Source organism: Meleagris gallopavo, chromosome 8 (genome assembly GCF_905368555.1).
Source record: "Meleagris gallopavo chromosome 8, MGAL_WU_HG_1.1, whole genome shotgun sequence".
Classification (NCBI taxonomy): Eukaryota; Metazoa; Chordata; class Aves; order Galliformes; family Phasianidae; genus Meleagris; species Meleagris gallopavo.
Genome location: NC_139411.1, coordinates 9,357,643 through 9,381,328, shown reverse-complemented (window position 1 = coordinate 9,381,328; position 23,686 = coordinate 9,357,643). Strand labels below are relative to the sequence as shown.

The 23,686-nt window shown below is 37.8% G+C and overlaps 1 long non-coding RNA gene across 1 annotated transcript; it reads right to left on the bottom strand.

The window, feature by feature from the left end:
* Positions 1-2,700: 2,700 nt before the first annotated feature.
* LOC104911903 (uncharacterized) lies at positions 2,701-8,756 on the bottom strand. The gene is made up of 3 exons (XR_014884916.1): positions 8,425-8,756; positions 4,153-4,283; positions 2,701-2,848 (listed from the first exon to the last, which is right to left on the bottom strand). It is a non-coding gene; the product is annotated as an uncharacterized LOC104911903 (long non-coding RNA).
* Between the last annotated feature and the right edge of the window lie 14,930 nt (positions 8,757-23,686).

Sequence of the window (23,686 nt, the reverse complement as noted above, 5' to 3'; positions counted from 1 at the left end):
CAATATTAATTTCTCTTGCTGAGTTACTGTCATATCTAATGAGCAAACACATTATATATGACATGTCTTTTTATGCCCTTGATTTTCTATATTATCTCTAATTAATTCAGATCACTAATAATAAATTTTAAAGTGGTCACAATTAAAAAAATCATATGCCGTAATGCTGCACAAAACCATATACTTTATCTTATTCTCCATCACAAAAGATAGTTGCCCAATTGTTAAGCTTTTCATTTAGAAATCCCACCAATAACTAACCAAAGGAGCTTCAAAAGATATAATCAAAGTATCAGAAAGAATGCAAATACAACCTGTCTAATTAACTGTAAGCAGAACGTTTATGACTCATGGTGGTAGTAAGTTGGTTGGTTCCACAGACATGTATACCAAAATGCCATCTTCTCCAAGACATTTACATTTTAACCAATCAAGCACAGTACTCAGAAATAACAATTCCACACAAGAACCCTCTAAATCATGGAAATCCAATGTTTTGGATTCTCTGGATCACACTGAGGTCAGAGGAGTTTTCCTGGGCCGCGTATGAAATACATGATGTACTTAATGTATGAGTCACTTCAAAAGTGATGCCTCCTGGGGCCACATACAGCTCTCCAGGACTGCACATGACCTGTGGCCTAGATGTGCCTGTTCTACAATAATCAATAGTATTTTTAAGCTATGATGATCAACTGCAATTCAAATTAATTCTAGGTATTTCCTTCCTACTAATGGCTTCAATTTCAAATTAAACCTGAACTGTATTGCTGCCAGTTTTTGTAAATGATCACAGCACTCACTGTTTTCTCAGGAAGCTAACAAGTCACCCGTGAGCACAGTTCCTTTCAAAACAACACGTAGGCCAAGCCTCGATTCACTAGTCACACCTCTATTTGCAAATATCATGTCCTAACAAAAGACTTATAAAATGAAACAACAAAGCACAGAACTTCACATCCACAAGACATCTGTTATACAGATGTTTTATTTCAGATTAGCCTTTTATTCCATGGTCTGAACATCCATTTGGTTTCTGTGCATTAGCGTACTCCTGGAATGTGTCCTCCAGTTCTATCTAGTACAAAAGGAACTCAATCTACATCTCTAAAATTATTTTATAATGTGAACCAAAGCACAGTAAAGGGTTGCAGTCAAATGTGATTCAAAGGCACGCTCCTGATTCAAAGCAAAGCACGAAGGGAGAGGCACCCAAGAAGTCATGGAGAGCCCTGTCATTCCCTTCAGCAAGAATCAACTTGGTTCATGTCCCTGTCGCTGTTTTTATTTCCCTCTCATCTTTCAGCCTAGGTTTAGTAATACATGAAAAGAATAGTAGAATGTGATTTTTTTTTTTAAATTGTTTACATTTACTCAGATCTCAGATTTTTCTTGTTTTGACAGTCAAGCTCTTAGAATTAAAGCAATGGGATACAGTTGGTATTTCTAGATGTGTGTTCATAAATGTGTTTCACAGTCAGAATGTCAGCCCCAGCTGACTACTCATGAAAGCAATACAGTTCTGCAAAGGCTGAACAATTTTTCCACATTCACTAAGTTGTATATCAGAGCTTTAAAGAGCACATCAATGAGAGCAAGGTGACATATATACATCAGATCTTTAATATCCTTTTGTCCAAAGTACTTTCCTCAAACATACTTCTCCTCACTCTTGCTGATACATAGGGGGAAGAAACATGAGGCGGCATAGTGCAGTGCATGAACTAAACATGGAAAGTTAATGCAGAAGTGGCTGTTTAACAAACTCACGCCCAGAAATAATAAAATATTCCTTTTGTACTATCTAATCCATAATCTTGTAAAGGAGGAGAATCTCCTTTTCATGATACATATGTTTCATTCTTCTAAAAAGCATTTATCTTGTCATTTATTATTCACATAAAAACGAGTAGACCATTTTGTATACTTACTCTGTAGCACAGACATGACATGAAATTCAGACATACATTACAAAGATAGTATGTATGACATTAAACTAAGCCACTTAGTAACATTTAATATGGTCGTAAAGCAAGTGACAGAACCTTGTTCAGATAAAACAAATCTTTTAGCATAGTCAATCCTCATACACTTTAAGCCCTATGGGAGAGCCTAGATACCACCTCTCTCATACCCTTTACTGAAGCCACAGGAAATGCTAACACTTCTGCAAAACCACAAAATACATCCAACCTATCTATCTTTTCAGGAAGCATACTCAGTATTTGCAGTCTTCAGCAGGTTTTGTAAGACAGGTTAAAACAAAAAGCCTTCTCTTTTGTCCCAGTCTTTAATAGATGTATCACCAATTTGTGCTGTGAAAACCTTCCTGCCATTCTCGCTCTCTATGACACCAGAGCTGTAGCCTCAGCAACCAATAAGATACTGATTAGAATATATGCAAGAAAGGGGGACTTCTAAGAGTACGAAGACCATGCAGAACAAAGCTTTACAAAATTGTAAAGTTTATAGGGAAATAGAAACTACAGCAAATATGCACCACAGGCTTCCTATTTGCTCTGGTTAATACGCAGTCTGCAATGTTACTAGTACCTTCTCACCAACTCTTCCAGGAGATGCAGAGATCTGTGTAGCTCATCAGGTTAACTGCCTATGCAGCCCCCCCCACAACTTTCCAAATACATACACTTGCTCAAGTTTCACTGACTGACAGACATTCTCAGAATCACATACCTTTACGATGTTCTCCTCAGTATGCTCTGCAGAGTCTTTGCATCATCCAGAAAGGGTGATGGCTTCAAACACAACTGAATCCTTGTGATGAAAACTGCTACAGTTAGCGTAGATGTCACTTAGCCACCTGTATTCCTAGCCAGAGGTGGTAGGCCTGAAAGAAGGGGTAAAAAAATGCAGTGACTAAAATCACAGTCCAAACAGCAGAGGGACCACATGCACAGCACAGCATCTCTCTGCAATCCCCAGCCACAGGAATCCTTGGCCCATTAGCTCTGCAGCAACCTCATCTCATTCCCTATGACAGAGGAGAAATGAATCTTTAATTACAGACCCCCCATTCATGTTCAATAATTGAGGAGCATTTCTTCCTGCCTTTGCTGTTTGCCCACACTGTTCCTGCCACTACTGAATGGCTATTTTTGTCTTTTTGAAGCTTCCCTCACCTGTACCACACAACTGCTGCCCACACTGTTTCTCACAGCAGCTGTTTCTAACTGGCTGCTTAGTCACAGCTGGAAGAAATAATTAGGTCCCACATTAAGCCTCTTCAGCTGCTGCTGAATATAAAGCATACATTTTCATCCTGCAAGAACTATTGGTAGATCTTACGCAAAGTGCATGGAGGGTCTGTGAAACACCTAATCAAATTCTGCTAAAGTATTCTGCAGGTTTTTTATTAGTGCAAAATGAGAAGAGATTTTGGTCTCATTCCTATGGTAGTCTGGAATTAGACTGAATTTTCACTTTCAAATCCTTGTGTACATCACACTTAAACATTTCTTTAGGTGCATCTAGGTATCCTGAATTTTCCCTGCAAGAATGAGTGCATATAGAGTTCCCTTGATGCACCTACAACAGATTCCTAGTAATGACTACAAAAACAAAATATGGCCAACAACAAAACCACCTGTGTAACGTGCAAGTGTGCTCAAACTTACCTGGGAAAAAAAATTAAAACAGATTAATTCCTACAAACAACTCAGTTCTACATTACGTATTTCAGCAAAGTTGTAGCATTTAACCACAGCACTACTATGAGAATTTCTTTTAAGAGAACAGCTTAAGGATGCTAAAAGGTATTTTCTACAGCTTCAGGCAGAAGTTGGACTCTGTTTCCTTAAAAATCACAAGATGAATTTGCATTCTTCCAGTACTTGGCCAAAGAAAATTTCATTAAGGATGCAGAACTGTAAGAATGCAAATCATGCACTGCAGTGGTTTTGCTGAGATCTTTCTATTCATAATTATGATGAATGCCTTCTTAAAATTGTTCTGATATATGTATGTACTTCATTATGGATGGTTGCTTTTATAAATAGTTATTGAAATGCCATATCCATTTTTATGTTTTCTAAAAGCCTCAGAACTCTATAACATTCATCCAGCCAGGACTCATCACTAGGAATAAATGATTTTTACAGGAACAATTGAACAAACCTAATCCAGATTACACACCTGCTTTCAGACAGCATGTCCTTCTGCCAGCCTCTCCTAGAGCTGCTAGGGCAGCTGGGATTGTTTTTGCCAGTGCTCACAAAGAGTTAGCAGTGAAGACTATCGAAGATAGCGTCATTTTCAAGAGTGCTCTGGAAGGAAAAGGTTGAATAATGATGTTTGCAGTTTCTATAATCAATGAAGGTACAGATGTTATAATTATGAAATATACCAGAGAGTATGGCTAAGCTGGTTATTTCACAAAAGAGAATAGATAGAATGCTTACCTGCATCCTGGGCTCACTGTAAAACTCCAAAGGAAAGATCTCCAGAAAGAGATCCTCCCCCCTGGCAGTCAGCTCTTAAATGGGTCTAGGAGAGGTGCAGCCAGGCTCCACCCCTTCCAGTAGCACAGGTGAATTGCCTTCAGCTGTGCTCCTGTGGCTGACTCATTGCTCACCTCAGGTGATCAATCAGAGGTTCAGGCCATGATTCAGCAGTTCCCATACACAATTCCTTTGTCATTTCCAGCAATGTTGATTTAGAAGTGAACATCAGAACAAAACACTTGCAGAATGCACCCATATTATCAGAACTACTCTAGCAGTCTAAGGTCTCCCTGCAGAAGGTATTACGAGTGACAATTTACACAGTACTGTACAGTAATACTGACATTTTAATCCAAGTATGACTCTCAAAGGGCAGATAGATGGACTTCAGGACATCTTGAGTCATGTCTGCCTCCAATTTATGCAAGGGGTAGTTCATAATACGGTGGGCCAAGAGTTAAGAGGATACCACAAACCTCTGCTTCTTTTTCTCTCCAGCTCAAGAGGACTTCTCCCTGTTAACTAATCTGTTGAGGCCAATTCAAAACACACTTGAGACCACACTGCAGCCAGTCTAAGGATACAGACATAAAGCCTCATATGCATTCCTGCTCAGTTGCGCTGGAAATAACAGCACGTGAGCTGAAAATCTTATTTTTAAATATTAAAGCAGTACATATTTGTAAAACCGCAGGATAACAGTTGTAATCAGATCTTCTGGAAAGAAACAAAGAGAATTTAATAGTCAACGATTTATTTATAAAGAAAACATCATACTGCAAACCACGGTTCTCAGAAAGAAAAAAAATGCTAGTTCCTCCGAACTTCTGATATAGAGAATCATCTGCTGAAATCTGGATGTTTCTAACCTATGTCATAATCATTACATAAAATAATTAAAATTTCTTCTTATTCAGAACAACTAAATAAACCAAGATCACCATTTGCACACAATAATAGGTATTCATCAGAAACCAAAACATTACAAATAATTAACTGAAATGACCTGAAATAGAAAATACCCAAACAGTGTCTTTAAAGACACTGTCAGAAATCTTTCAGACGAAACCTCCAGATTGAAGTACAGATAGTTCTACTGAGAAAAACACACAAAACATTATATGTTTATTTTGGTGCTTTTAGAAACACTTAAAAAAAAAAAAATGAGGCCAACAAAAGTGATGTTACATAAAACCAAAACAAAAAACTATGGTTATTAAAACCCTCTTCCTATCTTTGTCTCGGAGGAACCTTTCAAACCACACTATCAGAGGTATGATGCTTTTCTGCGTCCATAGGAAGCGAAAGCATCTTGTTTGTGAGTGATATTCAGTATGGAACAACACATAAAAGAACTCTGAGATGAAAGATGTTGCGCTACTATTTTCTTCACTCTAACAAAGTACAACGAATTAGTAACAGTAGCCAGAAGAATCACAGTACCACAAGCTAGTGCAGAGAAGCCATTCAAAGAAAAATATTCCATTATATCATGTCCCTCGAAGACTACAATTAGTATTCCAGGCTGGTTAAAACCCTACACTTTTTCAAACAATGTCCCTATAACAGACCAAATTTCTTGTCAAGGGTTTTCCAATGATGGATAACAATCTACTAAAAAAAAAAAAAAAAAAAAAAAAAAAAAAGAAAAAACTATCAGAGGTGCCCACATATGCTCAAATACACATTGAGTATACTGAATAACTTATTGCCTGGACAACTTCACATAAAACACTTCATACTAGCTACAGTGACTGTAAATTGATAAAGAAGCTAGAAGCTGTAAATGATTATCATCAACAGGGTAGCTGTTACATACAGCCAATTAACTTGTAACTACTGCTTAATTGTACTTTCACTCATTTCCCCCCAGGAAGGATATGAAGTTTTTCAACTCAGTATCAGAAGAACTGTACGAAAATGTTCAAAAAGCGTCAACAGTAAATTTAAGATTAAGCTATAGAAATAATTCATCTATTTCTGTCTGAGTGATAGCAAAAGCTTACTTGTTGAGGACAGAGTAATATTAATGATAGTTGAAATAATGAAATCTCTCCTTATAAATAAATACTTGTTTTGTTTTAAAATACTTTTCAATAAAATCTTAGGAATTATTCCCGTTAACTTACTAATGTAAAATGATACACTAAAGAAAAGACACATTTTTAGAGTGCATGAAGAAATGAGAATGCAATGTATCATTTCATTGTACTTGCCAAAGACAATATAAATCATCTTTATTAAAGTCCTGGATTCAGCAGATACAGCAGCTGTATTATACTTTTTGAAATAGAATCTAATATTGTACAACAAAGAGCCAATCACTGTGCTTACTGAGTAGCTTTTACGTAAAGGAAAGAAAAATAATTGGTACCAGAACACTTCCCAAAAAAACAAAAAAAGATTTTTGTGGTACAGACATCCTGTGGTTAATTAAAACTCTATGTATGATTTCTTTTTTTTTTCCCCCTCAGCTCCAACCTGCTGCTTCAAAGGCATTTGAACAGTTTTGAGACAATGATGAACTCCTACACAGGAAAAGAAAGAATAAGAGAGTAATTCTCATACTGCAAGAAAATAATACAGAACACATAGCAGAGAATAACATCAGATTAATCAGCATCACTTCTAATTATACCGATACCAGTCCCATTAAATAACCTTTGAATGGGACTGCTGAAGCACTAAAACGCTGCTGACACTATAGCTATTGTTGCAATAAACTCTTTTATCTCACAATGTCGAGGTGTTTTTCTGTCTGAGAACATAATTTTAGCACCATAAAAACATACTTAATGCTAGGGATCTATGACCTGTACTATTGCAATCACTTATAATTGCAATTATCCCTAAAACTATAGAAAAATGCATTTTTGGAAATCTCTTGCATTTCAATCCCTCTTCTCCTCATATATACCCTTAGCTTCTGATAATGAGCAGCTGTGGAAAGAAATTACCGGACTGGTAGGCTAACAGCAATGAAAGGAATATTACCCTAGGTGATTAAAAGCAAGAACCACACACCTGGTCTGAGAGCAGAGGAGCACACTGAGATAACCAGATGTACAAACAGGACCAGATTATGAGCCCTTATTTTCCCTACTTCAAAAAAAGTCTCCCAAAAAAACACACAAAAGCACTTCTGCCTAACAGCTGCAAAATCATATTTCCCAGAAACAGCCTTTCTCCACACATTTACAATTCAAAGCACTGTAATACAATGATTGTATAATGTAAGACCCAATATAAACAATCCAATCCTATTTGTTTTAAAGTAACAGCTTACATCCCCTGAAACAGGAAAGCCTTTACAGAAGCTTTTCAATACTCAGCTGGTACACAGCCAGCTTTTGAGGTGGGGGAAAACAAGAGGAATGCATGTAAAGCTTAAGCAGTACATAGCAAAAGGAAAGCTATCATTCAAATTAAACCTCAAAACACATCTTCTATTCCACCATGTGACACAATCTAATTCCAGCAGTTTCCTTTGTTTACTTTAAAATTATATTGTACAGAATCTTCTCATGTAACATAGCTGTGAGCAACCTAGTCTTGGGGGAGGAGTCCCTGCCGATAGCAGGGGGTGGAACTATATGATCTTAAACGTCCCCTCCAACCCAAACCATTCTATGACTCTGTGATTCTGTAACATTTACATTAAAAGGAGTTTGTGAAAGGGCTGTCGTGTCTGGGGAAATACGCACCTGCAGCCCTGCTACATCATCACACCCACAGGTGAGAAACAACTTCAAAGTTGCCAGAAAGAGATGTAAGAGTCAAGAAAAACAACTTTGGAAGACTTTTAAGAGCATTATTTCTTATCTTAACGTCTGTGCAAAAGTTCGAAAGTCTTTTTCAATGCCCCGATGCAATCCCATTCCACTAGGAAAGCATCCTCAGTGCGGAGGAGATGGGAGCAGCACCCATTCCTACTTCGCCACCACCTCACCTTCCCCACACTTACAAAAGCGGCTCTGTGCGCCCAGCGACACCAAGTAACATCAGCCCCGCCTCGGAAGCAACCAGCCAGCGTGCCACCGCCCGCAACACCAGCGGTGTTTTCTCTCCGATCCTTTCCAAAAGAGTGGAAGAAAAGATGAAAGCAAGGAAGCTGCTTTCCTTCAGCCGTGGGGGGGAAGGGGAAGAACGACTCGAGCCGGGGGCGGCGGTACCGGGCGGGAAGGGCCGCGCCTCGCGGCAGGACAGCTCTGGGCTGCGGCCGTTATTGCCTGCAAGCGGCCGTTGCTGCCTGCAAGCGCCCGGCACCGCGGGCAGCTGCAGCAGCGGGCGGGCGGGAACGCGGCAACCTCCGTGCAAAGAGCTCGAGCTCTGCAGGAGAGCGTGCCGCGCCGCAGGCCGAGGCTGGCCGCCCAGGACGCAGCTTTGCTTCCAAGAGGTTTTGTCCCGGCCGCACGCAGCTGACAAAAGCACAGAAAATAAGTTTTAGCATCCTATCTCCTGTTATTTTTTAGCATTGTAATAGTGTTGGATGAGAAAGACTTCCATCATCTGTAGCAAAATGATCCCTGAGACAAGGTATAGCACCAACATATCATCATTAAAGCATATGAAAGATTCGTAATGCTCATTGTTAGATATAAATAATACAACTCTCAGACATTAATATGTTGTTAAGCATAGATTATTCATGTGTGTTCGCATTTGCAAAGCATCCCAACAAGATAAGAGCTGGAAGAAGAAAACATAGTGTATACTGGGGGTGCTGGACCCAAAAAAGGCATAATGCTTCTTTTCAGTAAGGGTTATGTCCAGGCAGCAGCAAGGCCTGACAGACTTGAGATCTGTTTGATCCCGGCGTGAATTTTATCAAATTAAGCTACATAAGACAATTTAGGATCTCCACGAAAACAGAAGAAAAAGTATTGAAAATGAGAGGAAAAAGATTGTTTTGGAGTTAAGAAGCAGCAGCACTATCACTTTACTTTCCATTCCTCCTCAAGGCAGGGAAAAATGGGGAAGTAGTATTTCCATGCGGGACTACATCACCTTAGGAGGCCGGCCATGAGGGAGCACAAACTGTCTGCAATGCCACAGACTGCACTGGAAAGCCACACAGAGGAAGGTACTACACTGAAAAATTCATCATTGCTTGCAGTCTTGACATGACTGACAAGTTTACACTTACTATGAGACTTTAAGAGGTCTTACACACAGCTTCTAGCAGTTGTACAGCTGGAAACAAGGGCCATTCTATCTTATTGTCTATAGCATCTCATTACATTGGGATGGAAAAGTATTTTGTGAACAAATATTGAATGATATAAGCAAAATCTGGATTTTTAATGACTCTAATTATTGAGTACAAATCTCTGAAGAATAAAGGAAGAAAAAGGCTGAAAAACTTTACTGAAATTTATGTTAATTTTTCCATCTGGAAAGAAGAAAATCCCTAAACCCCTACATTAATGGAGTCAAAGAATGGGAGACCTAAGCTACCCCGCCAACTTAGGCAGTGAAATTCCAGCTGTGCTGAATCTATTGCCCAAGCATGTGCCAAGTTCAGCCGTCCAGGGCTTCCCTTGAGAGCGATGGAAGATCTCTTATCCTGTCTGTAATTTGGGATAATGATATACAGTGAGGAATACACACTGAATGATGCATTATTACATGATGGTCTTTTGTTATGAGTTGACATCTGGAGACCAAAGTTCAGATATTTACAGTGTTGATGTATGGATAGCTAGCTAGCCAATGACTGCATAACGCCTGTGCTTGAATTCCTCTCCCAGCAGCTATTCATCCTGTTCCTGCTCCACACAAATAAGCAGCACAGGTAACTGCAGAACAACTCCTGGAATCATGATGCAGACTGTCTTGTTATTTATGGACTCTTTATGACACCATCATATCCAATTTCCTTTCAATATTCCTTGGCCATCAAGCACATAATGAAATTAAATGAGAATGGACCAGATCCCTAAAAGGATTTAGGGGCTACAGGACTTCTTTTGATCCAATGGGGAAATCACTGCTTCTTCCACAATGATTCCAAGTGAGTGGCTGCATGACTTCAGGACGGCAGATATAGCTCTCTTAAAGGGCTTTGTACATGTACTAAAAGCTCATTGGACAGATCTGCTCCCAATCGTCTTCAAAAGTTTCAGCATCTGGAGACCTGAGGAGTCCACCACTGATTCTGTGGATGATTTGTAGAGGTCAGAGGGTTTATGCATTAGCAGCCCCTGTGGCAAGGAGTTGACCCCAGTTCTTTTCTTCTCTAAGTACCTGAGAGGAATCCTGCACATTCTCATGGTCTTACACTAGTGCTATTATGATGTGACTCAATATTTACACAGCTATATAGAAAGTATTTCAATAGCTAATTCTTCTCTATTTGCTTTGTTTTACTCTTTAAAACCACAGAGAGGGGCATTTTTTTTAGGCTGTGAATCTTCTAGTGCACAGACCGGTTTGTGAGGCGTGAGCTATGGCACTTAACTGGGACGCCAAGCCTCGCTGAGCACTTCTGTTCTGGCAAGTCCCGTGGAGATCAGTGCTGTGCCCTCTTGCTCTAGTGCAGCCCAAGTCATTCTACATTTTTTTTCCATAGAAAATGCTATCTTCTTCACACATAACTTCATTTTCTTTCTAACCAAATGTACAAAACCAATGAAAATTCTTTGAGAGCAGAAAATAACTCAAGCACAGATGGAGGTCACTTTGGAAAACTTAAAAAAAAAAATATTTTATGTATATTCAACTCCTCTGGACACTTATTTGTAGTGCTCTTTAGAACAAACTCAAGCACATAAACAGAAAAATATCATTTCATGCCTGTAAGAATAATCAATCCAAAGATGAGTGAATATTATTTCAATCACAATTTCTTGCTTTCATTGTTACTACTACAGAACCACTGAGGTAATTTTTATTATTTTTTTAATATCCAAGTATGTTGAGATTTTATATAAAAATAAACTTAGATATTATTAAAATATTCTAAAATAGCTGCTGAGAATTAATTTGGAATGTTGATACACATCAAGTACTTTTCTCTCTCTCTCTCTTTAGAGAGACATCTCTGCTGTTCACAAAATTTTGATGTTTGCATGGTTAACAGTAAGACAGAATAGGATATAATCTCCAGGTATCCTATGCAGAACAAAAAATATCTTTGTAATACCAAGTAAGCAACCAAGCCATACATTAATGTGCTTAGAGCAACTATTCACCAGTATGCTATCCTCAGTAGAACTGAGCAACAAGAGCTTCCTGAATTCTTGGGATACTTTCTCCAGTATGTAAAAATGAGTATTGAAAGAGTCTTCACTCACTTCTGATTATATGAGACCAATTAGAAGATACACCTAAACAGACTGCACTACCATTTAGAACTTAAACAAATTTTATGATGAATAGAATTTAAATTTTCAAGAAGACAAAAACTCAAAACCAAACAGTTCTGCAAAGTCCCCAAATACAGAGTCTATTTTGCTGCTCTGCCAAGTTGCCTTAACATCCTACACTTTCAGTCCGAATAAATCACCTCTATGCACAGCACAGAAATGAGAAAAGTAGGAGGGTTTAAGCCCAGTTCTGGCTCCAGTGTTTGTATGCTGTTCTTCTGGTTTATACAGTGAGGAGGCAGATCCAGCATTACATGACATGCTGAAGCAGGTATATAAGCATAATCTGTATACAATTTTAAAAAGCCCTCATATCTGTGGATTATTTTATTAGCCATTTATTACCCTCTACTATAGCATTATAGTTCTAAATGTCTCTGAGGAATCTAAACTATATTTTTAAACTACGGAAATAAAACATGACTGACATCACGAAACAGAGCAAGAGACAGGATTAGATACTTAGCTGGGAAAAATCAAGAACTACATCTGTTAAGATGCTACTGTTACCCTTTTCTCACCTTTTTCCAATATTTCATACACTTTCACACATTTAAGTTTTTAAAATTATCTGTTCTAAATGTTCCTATTTTGAAAACATACAGGAACCATCCCCGCTTGTTGCCCACCCACTTCTCCACAAAGCTGGCAGTTCACGGCCTTTGCAGCCGTAAATCAGAGCTCACTGACATTCAGCATTTTCACAACCAAATCTGGCTGCTTTATCAAGGTTAACCAACATATGACATATCAGCCTGACCAAATGGAGTAAACTGGCAATAAAGGGTGTATGATATCGATCATGTAAGAAATGGCAAGGTGGCAGGGCTCTAGAATACAGAAGGAAGATGGGATGTTAACAGTTCTATCATGAACTCCAACAGAACATTTACCCTGTTGCTTTCTCTTCTCTGTTTTGAACTTCATTTAAAGGAATTTAAATGGTTACTGTGACTGTGAAGTAAGTGTGCTAACTGCCGGGCTAAAAACCTTACCTGCTGCATCCCAGTTCCAATGCACATAATTCTCACTGCCTCAGAAGTCTATTGTATTTCAGTTAACTTCTTTCCTTTGCTATTACTTATATCCCACTCCCTCAAATAACTTTCTGTAATGTCTCCTGTCAGCTTAATGCTGATGCTTTTAAAATACCTGCAGACCTCATGTTGATGCAACTCTAACAGCCCTCCTACTTAAAACATCTCCCTATGTATTTAAATCATCATTTCTCCAATACACAGGATATGGATGTTTGACAAGTTTCATCATTTCTGGCTACATGCTGATGTACCGATGCTCAGGATCAGTTTCCTCCGAAGCCTGACAGGAGCTTTTTCTTGATAAGAAATTCTTAACTGGACCATTTGTAAATTAAAATTGCCAGTAGTATACTTTTTAGATGCCCACTTACAATTCCCTGTTGCTCCTAGTCCAGCTGAAATCAGTATGATAACAACCAATTTAAACTGTATTTAAGTAAAAACTGTGTTTCCTTCACCTGCAGTAAAAAGAGACGATGGAAAAAAAAAACTGTCCTCTGGATACATCACATTTCTTTCCATCAAAACACCCCACAGCTGAATTCTGACCACCAGCTATGTGATATATAGATATGTAAAGAAAGCTACTGCATATTGCAGGCTCATATGGCTTCACTTAATAGTCATGTCATTACTGCTGCCTCTGCACTAGACACAAATTTTGCCGAATGCACAAAGAAAATTATGTCTTAATGTTAACATGGATTTACAGGCCAAAGATGTCACAGAACCACATTATTCTGTGACACTGCCTCCAGAGGTTCTTCAGGGACAATGTGCCAAAGTGAGGTACAAAAGTGGGGAAGGAAAGTTCTTTTCTAGAGACTGTCCCTGAACTTCTCAGGCCATAATGGCCCTGACAAACATTTTCTTGAACAAACAACACTTTCACTAATGTGGCAGTGGCCTTCAATAAAGTTCAGAGCAAAAAGCCTTGGATGTACTTGTATTGTCTAAGGATTTATTTTCCAACTCTGGCTTGAAATGCTAATAATCCTATCAGCAGAACATCAGAATGGGTACCTCTGAGATTGCAGACAGTGAAAATGTAACTAGTACACTCCAAGAACCATATATTTCAGTTATATCATAGTTTCTTTACCATACAATCTGGTCTGGAAAATGTTTCAATTCTCAGAATGGAGAAACTAACTACTTGATAGCAGTTGTCTTTAGAAAACTCATACTAAAAGTCTCATGCTAATTGTTTTGAGGTACAAGTATTGATAAATGGCAATATTTCAATTTCAATTAATATTCATGAGATACACTAATCTCACTTGACACTTACAGCCCCCCTCTTTAAAACTGAAATAACATTTTCATGGTTATTCATAGCACACATTTCTTGGGGAAAATCACAAATGGTTTCAAGAAAGACAATAAGGTTAAAAAATTGTTATCATAATGCTAGCAACCCACATTCACAGTTAGTTTACAGTCCTTTCATTTCTATCCTTAAGAGAAAAAAAATATTCCTGTGTAAAATTATGAATGTGTATTTTTAATGAACTTGAATCTCAGTGCTATTGGAAGGGAGCTTCTACACTTTAAGGCTTTATGAAGCATTGTCAGAAAGTAGGTGGTGGGGTTTGACTGAGTGCAGTCTGTGAATCTGAATGGCCCTGTGACTCTGCCAAGCAAAGGAAATAATGGTTTAACTTGCTTTTGAAATATTTAATCTTACACAACTCTATATGAGAATAGGATAACTTCTTCTGCCACTCCACTACTGAGCAGTCCTAAACCTCTGGGGTTTATCTGCCAAAAGAAGTTATGCACTCGAATCTACACAGTATTCGAATAGGAAATAGATAATTATATCCCCTAAGGCTTTTCTGAAATTCTCAGATGTACATCTTTAACAACTCTATTTGTTTTGATTTTTCTCCAGTTTTTAAACTTCTGAGGTCAAGAACTCTTAATTTCAGCACAAGGTAGATGATTATAAGACAGAAAACAAAAGTACAGTGCCTAACCACAGAAGAAGTCCACTAGCCACCCCAATTCCCTCTTAACAAATTAATTACCTTTTGAAGAAGATAATAGCAGAAAAGAAAATCCATAGTGTAATGCTACTTTTTTTCCCCTATAGTCAAAGAAGTTACATTAGCCAGTTATAAAATAGTTCTGGGACTCAGATTTTCTATGGAGTTTAACAGATTTAAGTGAGTTCAAAGTGGATTTTTCTTAACAATAAGAAAAAAACACATTTAATTAACATTTGTCTATCTCCCTTCTAATTCATTACTGAGACTCTCAGATTAATCTGTAAATGTGTAATACTGAGGAATCTGCTCAGTGAAAATCTCTGTGGAGCTGCACAGAAATTTCTCATCACGTTTTGTGCAAAGTCTTTGCCTGTATTTCCATATGTGAAACTAAAGATATTACATATGCTATCATTTTACTTCTTCAGTGCCTTCATAGCTTCCAGTGACCAAAAAAAAAAAAAAAAGGGGGGGGGGGGGCGGAGAGGGAGGCAGGGTGGGTGGGAGGCAGAGGACTGATTAATTCTATTCCCCTTCCCAGGTGCCTGTATTTAATTCTCTCTGACAATCTGTGTCTAATGTATTCTTAAATAACACCAATACTAGAGATTGTACCGCAATCTATTTTCATCCTTTCTGATACAAATAGTTTCTGATTAATAATTTGGATATTATATATATTTTTTTCTGAAATTCAAGCTGACTGCTTCTTATTCATTTAATCACAGTTAAAGAAAATAGATTAAATTATATGAAATTATGTCACAGAACTTCATTGCAGCTTTTCTCTGCAGCATTTCCCTCTTTATTGTGTCTTTTTATCTTGTAATTGTCAATACTAGAATATTTCTTAGATTCTGTGTAAGAACTTGAAACATACCAAAAGAAGCTTGTATGATATTCTTTCAAAGTAATTTCTTACTTGGACTCATGACATAACTGCAATGACTTACAAAACGGATGTGGCCGGATGGGAGCCAGATAGGAGGATAACATATCACCACTAGAGACTGCTTCCCATTAGGCTGTGCAAGGCAGCAGGTATCCCTGCTTTGGCACAGTACCATGACTTTATCCCATCACATTCCTTGATATATTACGTGTACTTCCCAGTATGTGACAGACTGACTGCATGTCACACACTGGAAATAAAGATATAACTAAGGACTGCAGCAGTACAGTACATTTTATCTGGACAAGGGCTATTGATAAAATTATGTCTCACAAGCAATTCTGTTACATCACAGAAACAAGTTTTACATTCATATTATTGCATAATTAATGTTAATTTTAGCATAATAAATACTAAACAAATTAAGCAACTAATACTAAACAAATTAAGAGTTATAAAAGGTGATGAACACAAAAATGAGAGTACTGAGACATAATTCTGGCTCCTACAAAAGCACCGTGAGCAAAGGTAGGTAGCAACACAGTCTAATGCTCTTCTATTTTTATATTAATTAGACTACATTTATAGCTATCCAGCATTTCTAGAAAATACAAGGGTTTTGCATAAAGCCTTTCGAAGTCATAATTCTGTCCCAGACTGCCTTATATATCAGCCAAATCAGCCAAAGTTACTCACGCATTTATAACACTGCTGAGGAAAATGATGGTTGCCTCCACATCTCAAAAATTAACAACAACAAAAAGCTGACTTCAATTGAAAAGGTTTTCCATTCTTACCTTTTTCAAAAAAAGACTGGAAAGAAGCTTTTCCTTTCTGTCATAGCCATCATTTTTTCCACCCGCCTCAATAGGACAGAGTCAACATACCTCTGTTACAAAAGAAAAAAGAGCAAATATAGAGAGTGAAAAAAAAGCCCTGAAGACTGTCTGAGGGCTACAGTTTAAAAGGCAGGAAGAATAGAAATGTCATTAAAAAACCCTAGCAGGGCTGTCCTGAATACTTCTCATCCGGAAAAAGGGACTAGTATGAGAAGCCAGCCAAAAAGGATTCATTGTGGGGCAGGATGCAAAGATGGTGCAGAAGGAATCTAAAGCTTGAAGGACACAGGCAGAGCATTCTCCATTCATTGGACCAATTCCCACCACAGATTGTAATTGAACTCAACTTCTACCCTCTGTGCCAGTGATTCTCGGTGAAACCCAAGAGTAGAGTGCCCTGTCCTTCTGGAGCTGCTACAATTGTGGCCAAATCCCCACTGCAGCACTCAGTGCTTTAAGACAACACGAGTAACTGTTTCAAATTATTCATTTATGCTTTACAAATCAGTGTTTATTTGCTGACCTCAGCTGCCCAGCAAATATGTGCCATGTCCACTGCACAGAAAGGGAAAGTATGAAGTGTTTTTATTACAACACACTTTGTTATTCCTGTATTTAAATTTTACAGGAGGCTTGGCAGAAAGATTTGGTATTCTGCAGTCAAAACACATTCCTCTAAATATCAGTGATCCTTTAAACCATACTTGTACAATTTTCCAAAACCACATAATCACTTAATCCCCACCTCTGTTCTGGTTTAGCACATGCTGTCTGATACAGTCTTGTTGTTGGCAGAAAGGAATATGAATAAAGAACATCAGCTATATCCATTACTTTGGGCTCGTATAGTAAAGATTTATATACAAGCAGCATAAGTACAAAGTTCTATTATTCCAGTCTTGAAACTGAAATAAATCATAAGCTTCGACATAGGGAAGTGAACATAATTCAGCCTACTAGTTGTGTTATAGGAATAATGTCTCAGAGTTAGATTAGAATCCACAAAAGATTTGTTCTGCCCTGATTCACGGGGAATGCTAAACAACATATTTATTCTCTATTCTAAGTGATTCAAATCAAGACAGTAAGTCTCTGTTCCATTTTGGTTTTAGTATCGTCAACAGTAAATGCATTGAAATCAATTCCTAGAGAATATTAGTTTATCAAAACTAGCAAAATTCGTAAGATAAGTCCCTGGCTATGCAGTTAGGAACAATTTTTTTTAAAGATGTGAAAAGCCAAAATCCACATCACTCTGATAAATACACTTCCAACAATTTCACCTATGTAGGTAGCCACTGATTTGGAGAATAAATGTTGTCTATGCTTGTAGAACTGCAATATCCCAGTGGGCTGACAGAACAGTGATAACAGAATCACAGAATGATCTGGGTTGAAAAGGACCACAATGATAATCTAGTTTCAATTCCCCTGCTATGTGCAGAATCACCAACCAGCAGACCAGGCTGCCCAGAGCCACATCCAGCCTGGCCTTGAATGCCTCCAGGGATGGGGCATCCACAACCTCCTTGGGCAACCTGTTCTAGTGCATCACCACCCTCAGTGTGAAAAACTTCCTCCTCATATCCAACCTAAACCTCCCCTGTCTCATCTGAAAACCATTCCCCCTTGTCCTATCACTATCAACCCATGTAAATAGCCATTCCCCCTCCCCCTTGAAGTATTGGAAGGCCACAATGAGGTCTCCCTGCAGTCTTCTCTTTTCCAAGCTAAACAAGCCCAGTTCCCTCAACCTTTCTTCGCAGGAGAAGTGCTCCAGCCCTCATCAGTTATCTGATGACTGGTACTCAACTACCTTACAGTATTTAAAACAGAAAGGAATTAAAAGAGAAATAACTGCAACTCAAGTATTCCAAGTCAGAGAAAAACAATCCAAAGAGTGTGGAAGTTCTCATTAAGAGAATCAGAAAACCATCAGGAAAATGTGAAATTTTGTTCTGGGAAAAAGGAGGAAAAGGGAAGGGTATTTTGTAGGGAAGGAGTCGTTACTGACACAGAACTGGGGCAAACATCAGATGCTGAAATAGGATCTTGTCTTCTGACTTCTTTACTGCTGTGTTACATCACATACAACATTGCTGACTTCATGTTTCTTCCCAACTCCAGAACAGCACGCTTGTGCAACCTCAGCTTCTGCCATTTTCCTTTATAAACTCTACCACTGCTTTTCAGTGCATTAATGGGTTTCTATTCTTGGATGCATAATAAATGCAGTAAATGGGTGTTTAGAAGAATTTCACTCTTGAGCAACAGGCTCAACAATTCTTAGTTAAGACCCATGACTTTATGTCAATTTTGTGTTAGATCTATTGTCATTTTTCTTTTATAAGCAAAATTATTATTATCACGTTACATTTTCATCATGCCTATTGAGCTCTGCATGTCTCAAGGCCTTGTTAAATTAAGCAGCAGAATGATATAGTGGAGAGACAGTACTTACTATGCTAATTTAATACAGAAAATAATGTAGTTTTGCTTATATAATGTTGTATACTGAGCTCAGCCACTTCCTCCCCGAAATAAATAGATAAATAAATAAATAGTTCATAAATTAGAAAAGCTAAAAATTAAACAGTGCACAAACACATTCTGAAGAATTCACACATAGGGAGATTTGTTGGCTATTGTAAGAACTAAGAAAACAAGTTCCTGTGATCAAGAGCAGATGACATGAAAAATAATGAATAATTTATATCAGACAGCAAGACAGCAAGGTGCTTCTTGTTAGCAACAGAAATATTCCTTTGGCGATCATAACTTATTTACAAGCGCAGAAATGTGGAAACAGGAAATGTACACATGCAAAAATTAGTATTTTACAGAACAGGTGGAAAAAAATATCATTATAAAGCCTGCTTTATTTTTATTTTTCTCAGCTAAATGTGAAAGAATTTAGCTACAATGCATATACAAGAAAAAAGCAGAAGCTAACCACAACTCAACAGTATGGAAGTTACAAAGAACTAGCAATAACTTCAAAAAAAAAAAAAAAATGCAATATAGACATGTTTCCTGTCACAAATGAAGCAGAAACAAAAAAATCTTATTGAGTTTTCTCCAGATTCTAGAGCAGACAAACCCTGAAATAACCTTGGAACGGAAAAGGAAGCAAGAAAGAAAACCTGGAGACTACAACTGAAGTAAAGGGAAAGAATCAAAAGAGAAAAAAAAAGATTGCCAGGCACTAGCTAGAGCAGCCCGGACTTGACAGTGCTTTCCCAGCCACATGAGGAGCTGTGTGACACTGAGCTACAGGATGTAGGATCCAGAGCTGTGGCTGTGGGAATCTGCCCATCAAGTTGCCTCTGCTCCTGCTGACAATCTGCAGCCAGGAAGAAGGTGAGGAGAAAGGCTCAGGGCTGGATGGAGACTCATGTGTGCTATTCCTGCATCTGCAGAACAACTAACGCAGATGTGGTGAATGAACATCTCCCAAGGTATTCACTGCTAATAGACCATGTAACACAGTGTGTCTCTGGGGAGTCTTGCTCTATCTCTTGCAAGGACTGGTGATGGGTGCAGCTGGGATTTACACTTTGGAGATCCAGGAGGGAACAGCTAGAGTTTGAAGAGTCTCTTTTTAAACCTCCATTGCTGACCTTGGAATATCTATACTATATTAAGGATTAACACAGATTACAGGAAGAACTAAGTGTTTGGATCCAGGTTTGGCAGGATGCTCTACTGCAGCCTCACCCCCCATTCCTGCAGCCTCTCAAACTGTTTTTTGTTTGTTTGTTTGTTTTTTACAATATTTTTTTTCACTAGTTCAAAAAGCTCCCAGTGTTGTAATACACACTGCTCACTCCAATGAGGTAAACTGGGCTGAGGCATCACAGTATCAGATGTTACCTGGCATCCATGAAACAGGACCTTAGTCAGATGTAGCCAATTCAACTTCATGGTCCAAATTTCTTGTCCTTTGGCTAAACGTTAAAGAGGAAAAAAAAAAACTAACGAAATCAGGATGTTTATATTTAGTAGTCAACAGAAAATGAGAACTTCCTCACTGTATGTCAGTCAGCCCTGTACATCAGTCACTGCAGATTGCTCAGTGCTCCAGTGCTCCTTAGAAATTGTTATGGCCCCTCACTTTTGTTATTAAAATATCAGCATCAGACTTCAAGTATCTTAAATATATTTCGCTCAGTTAAGAGGTTGGTGATTTAGATGATGTTTTAAAGATCATTAAATGTTCCTAGCTCTTTTCCTTTATTGCTTCAGTCTCACAGATACAGAGTGACTTAAGTATAGATAAGCACTCAGGGGTGTCTTAGGGCTTTCAAGAAAGCAATACTAATTAAAATACAGCTAACAGAACTACCTTAGGTTTGGCTCTTAAGCAGGTCCTTTTCTTATCCTGTCATAAATCTGGCCTAAAAGCATGCTGAACACGCAAAGCTTGGACTGCTCATAATTGAATCAGTGAACAGGCTTCTTATAAAGAGGGCTAAACAAATCTGAGATTTCTCATTTCCAATTTTTCTCCCAGCATTACCTTTAAATTCATTTTGTACTTCTAAAGCTCCATCATTCTTTTTGAAGAGTAAGGACAAAATTATTGTAAAATTTAAGACAACTGGTCAAGTGTTCAGGTAAACATTAACAATACTTTTTCATTTTTAAAAATTCAGTCTGTAATGAACTTGTTTATCTTGTTTGTGGCAGAAAAGTTTTGACTCAGAATTATAAGTTCATTGGGGAAAACTGGAGGAAACTTCTGCACAATATACGTATGCAGAGGGACTCAAATGAAGTTGCGATACCTTCACATGTGGCCGAAGTACAGGACCCTGCACTTGGTCTTCTTCAGGCATTCCTACTATTTATTTTCTTTCCTTGCCTAAATGTCATTAGAAATATAGTTTCGCTTGTTGTATGTATTGTTACAAGACATATTTTAAACAGTCCATTAGTATATAAAGCTGAAAACTCTTGGAAAAAATTAAAGCTCTGAACTTGTACTGCACGCGTGTGTGTAATATTCACACATAGAAGTTGATTCAGTGTAATTAAGAACAGAATGAAACATCTGATATTTATCATTTAACTTAAATCCCATCAAAAACTTACATATTATATCCATTTTTTCCATGAAGTACCTCTTCCACTAACCAGCAGTATAATACCATCTGTTGAGGTCTTTATTGCTGTCATAGAATACATGCAGTTAGGGCAAAAGCATGTAACTTTTCTATCATACCATGTATGGAAATTGTTGGGCTATGACATCAAACAAAACCTTCATAACAGAATTATAACACAACTGAAATTTCTTTCATGGAATAGCACTCATAAAATCACTGAAGAACTTAAAGGCAGATGCATGTGCATAGAAGAAGACTTCATTGCATGCATTTTTAAAAGACGATTTTTCAATGGGATTTATTATCTGCACATAGGAAGTAACAGAGGTCTTTGCAATTTTAAATGCATCTCACTGTTCATTCAAACACTTCAAACAGTGCAGTGGTCCACCTGCCACTCTTCTATGAAAAATTTCTCAGATTCTAATGTTTTCCCAATAAACAAAGTTATTACAGAACACTGTATTTTATAAATTATCACATTTTCTCTATTTCATTTTACTCTTTACATTTTTACATCTCATGTTAACAGTAATGAAAGAAAACCACTTTTGCTCCTTAGCTGAGGATAATACCTTACTCTGAAGCACATTCACTTCAACAAAAAAAAATTGTCAATTGAGATAAATTAAGCTTTACTGTTTCAAACATTATCTAGCTATTCTTCAAGGAAAAATACTTGCTTTGCCTGGCTCTAGAGAAACACAATTGTATGTATATACGTATGACACAACTCTCAAGGTCATCCTGGATGGGGCTCTGATGTAGCTGTGGGTGTCCCTGTTCATTGCAGGACCAGATGACCCTTTAAGGTTCCCCTCCAACTCAAATGATTCTACGATTCTTCACATGTGAATGTGTGTGCACACGTATATCTACCTGCTGGCCTCTGAAAGCAGGCTGAAAGTATAATAAACACTTTATTATAAATAATTCTTTTTCAAAATCTAAGTACTTTGCAATTTCCACCATTTTTCTCTTGTAATTTCAGCAGGTACACCCACTCATTTCCACTAGCTGCCTTCCACTTACAGTACAGAAGTGCAATAATTTCCCCTAATAGTTCTTGACTATATTTTATAATAAGATAATGATAACATAAGGAATATAGCACTCTTTAATAACGATTTTCATTAATTACAGCTTTAGGCATTAAAAAAACTAAAGCACACACTTTCTTCTCACTGAAATGAAAGACACTTAAACAGAAACATTTTCTGAAACAGCGATGGATTTAAGACACACATGAAAACATCCCTGAAATGGAGCATGCTGCATTTCAAACAGAGTGCTTCATCTCATGGCCAGTTCACAAAACACATTTAATAGCTCTGGAACACAGCTTAATGTCAGACCTGCCAAGCCGAGCCATTGTGTTCAAATATTAATACAGCTCTGCTAGTTCAGGAATGTGTCAGTGCTCATCACATACTTCAGCCCAACAGGAACCCCATCATCACTCCTGTTTCTCTGAAGTTTTTCCTGCAGGGAAACATGCACCTAGTATTTTGCATATGTATTAATACGTTTCATATTTATTTCTCAAAAGGACTATTTCTTTTCTCATAGAAGACACTGCCATGTCTATAGATAATATAGATTTGAATACTTCATGTAAATTCTTGCATTTCCTATAAACAGTATCTATTATTGAATTAAACCACAATGAGACACTATACCTTCTGGAATAACAACACAGCTAGCAAGAATTCAACCCGTAGAAAAAAAAGGCCAAAATATTGTTTTTCATACCAAATCATACTAGATAGACTTGAGAAAAACAGTTAAATACTTGGTGAAACACTTGCAAGTAGTTGTTTCCTAGTTAGAGGTTGTTTCCGTTGTTGCTGTTTGTACAAAAAGAAAAAAGACAAAAGAAGATGACAGAATACTGAAGAACATGCAATTTTACCTAGGAGGTCTAATTTGTCAGTACCATGCCCAGGTGCTATAAAGGGAGCACAGAGCAGAAAGCTTATATAGCACCCC